Below are 2492 nucleotides of genomic sequence, written 5' to 3' on the forward strand. Positions count from 1 at the left end.
GTCCTCCCCCCGCCCCCGCCCGCGCTGCGCCTCGGCCCCCTGCGCTCGGGTGCGAGTGGAGCTGCAGGCGCGCAGGCCGAGACTGCGGACCCGCGACCGAGCGTCCAAGGCGGTGAAGTCGGTGGCTTTTTTTCTTTCCCCGCCCTGGGTGGTGGTGGTTAGGGAACTGCGTGCGCCCGGCGCCCCCAGTCGCCTCTTGGCCGCTTCCCGGCGCACTGGGCGACCGGGGCTGCGAGAAGCAGCTGAGGAGCGAGCGGAGGCCCGTGGCGGGCCTGGCGCCGCGCGTACGGTTCGGTGGGGACGAAGCCGTAGCCGAGGTCTCCGGAGCAGGGCCGCAGTGACAGCGGCCTTATTTCTAGACAAAGCGCCCGCCCCCTCTTCCCGGCCCCGTTGGGGGCGCGCCACTCTGCGCAGCCTGCGAGCAGGGCCTCAGGGAGGTCGAGGTGTTTTCCTGCAGCCGCGAGGCCTGGAGCGCGCGGCCGCTGCCCGAGACTGCGGCGGGCGTCCCGTTACACGCGGTGGCCGCTCGCGGGAGCGCGGCCCGTGGCGCAGTGCCCTTGAGCCCCCGCGCCGCGGCCTTTGTCTCCCCGCGACTGCGCTGACCACGAGGCCTGCGCCCCGGGGTGGGGGTGGGGAGAGGAGGAGGAGGAGGAGGAGGGAGGGTGGGGGTGGTCGCGCCGCTCCTGAGAGTCGGAGGCCGGAAAGAAACCGGGAGGGGCCTGGGGCCAGAGGCGCGGGGAGGCGGAGGTGAGCTCTCGAAAGTGTCGGGGAATGCCGCTGAAGCTGCTCAGTGTTTTTCCTCTTATTAAACCACTGACCTGAGAGAGGGTACTGCAGTTGATAAGAAATCAAGTGAATTAGATAGCAGACTCTGGAGTATTCAAAGGGCTACAGAAAAATAGTTGTTTGCCGGACATGGTGGCGCGTGCCTGTAATCCCAGCACTCGGGATGCTGAGGCAGGAGGATCGTTTCAAGACTAGCCAAAAGTGAGCTCAAGGCTGTCCTTGAAATGCATAGCGAGATCCTGGCTCAAAAAAAAAAAAAGAAAAAGAAAAAATAGCTTACCATTAGTAATTGTGTCTGGTTTTGAATCAAAAGGGTTTTTAAGGTGTATTATAAATAAGAGATTAGAAAAAAAATTGTATATTTTCGCCATTTAAAGCTGTTAGGTCCCCCATACCCCCAGCTAAGTTTTTGTAGGCAAATTTGTTTGGAACACTGATAGGCTTAGGTGTCTAAACCTAATGCCTGGAGCATAAATCTGCTGCTTTGGATTTGTATCTGATTAAAATGTGCATTACCTGGGGAGGAAGTCCAAACAAAACTTATGTTTACCTACCTTTTGTGGGTCATGAAACAATTTAACTGTCATACATTTTTCTAATAGCTCTTCAAGTCTGCAGAAAAAAATGGCCTCCAATAAAACTACATTGGTAAGTTAATTTAAACCTAAAATATGTATGAATCTACCTAAATTTTTCTCATTTTAATTGACATCGCTGTAGTTGAGAATTTGCATATATGTATTTCGCAGCTCCCTTACTGGCTTCCTAGAGAAGAATCGACAAAAATGAAATGGTTACCGGTACAATATTATGGCCTTGGTTTAAAAGGCTCAAAATTCACTTGAAAAAAGCTAATCTTAGGAGGACATTTTGAAATAAAAATACATAAATTTATGTAACATGGAAGAATATGTTAATGTAGGCAGAGCTTTATTTTCCTTGGATCTGTACTGAATTCTGGAGAAGTGAAGTACTATTTAAAACTGGGTACTTTGAATCCATCCTTGAATTTTGTAGCAAATTCTATAGGTGTGTAGAACTCATGTATTTAGTCATGTCACATGACAATTTACTTAGAAAACATCAAAATATATCAAAATCATGAAAGTTAAAGTCATTCCCACAGTGTTCAATTCTAACACATTTCATTAATACTCTAAAGATGTAAACACGTATATAGATTAAACATTTGCTTTTACTCTGTTTTTCCCCTTGGACTTCATACTTAAAAGGGGAAGGTTAGTGATTTTTAATTTTTGCTGTTGTTAGATCATATGTGATATCAGATACTTGGGAAAACAAGTTGAGGTATATAAAGTTTGCCTTGCTTGAGTCTGTGGTGTATTATATAGTTGGAAGCCACCAATGATAAAAGCATAAAGCATGTGCCTCTTCAGAATTCAGCTTTCAGATTCCGGAGTCAGTAAATCTAAATACAGATAAATAGAATTGGCTTTGCAGTTACCCTTTATCATGTTATTACATAGGAAAGAAATGAGCAATCCTTATGTTTTGAAGATGCATATGAATCTTCAACAAATGGATACTGTTTGAAATTAGATTGCTTGGGGCTGGTGAGATGGCTCAGTGGTCTAAAGCACCTACTTGGAAGAAGCTTGGCAAAGCACAGGGACCGCGGTTCCATCCCCCAGCACCACATGCCAGCCAGCCCCGCCCCCTGGTGGGCTGAGCTGGCCACACACACA

At 48.4% G+C, this 2492-nt stretch overlaps 1 long non-coding RNA gene across 2 annotated transcripts in view; it reads left to right on the forward strand.

Annotated features, from left to right (window-relative positions):
- Positions 1-703: 703 nt before the first annotated feature.
- The window catches only part of LOC111815370, a 6283-nt gene continuing 4494 nt past the window's right edge, over positions 704-2492 (forward strand). Inside the window, exons 1-2 of one of the 2 annotated variants that reach the window (XR_002820073.1) lie at positions 704-828; positions 1389-1434. This is a non-coding gene — a long non-coding RNA (uncharacterized LOC111815370). Of the gene's footprint in view, positions 829-1058; positions 1435-2492 lie in introns of those variants that run through there. The other variant, XR_002820072.1, reaches the window with a different exon arrangement.

The sequence above is a fragment of the Octodon degus genome, unplaced genomic scaffold (assembly GCF_000260255.1).
Source record: "Octodon degus isolate 3935 unplaced genomic scaffold, OctDeg1.0 scaffold00015, whole genome shotgun sequence".
NCBI classification, from domain to species: Eukaryota; Metazoa; Chordata; class Mammalia; order Rodentia; family Octodontidae; genus Octodon; species Octodon degus.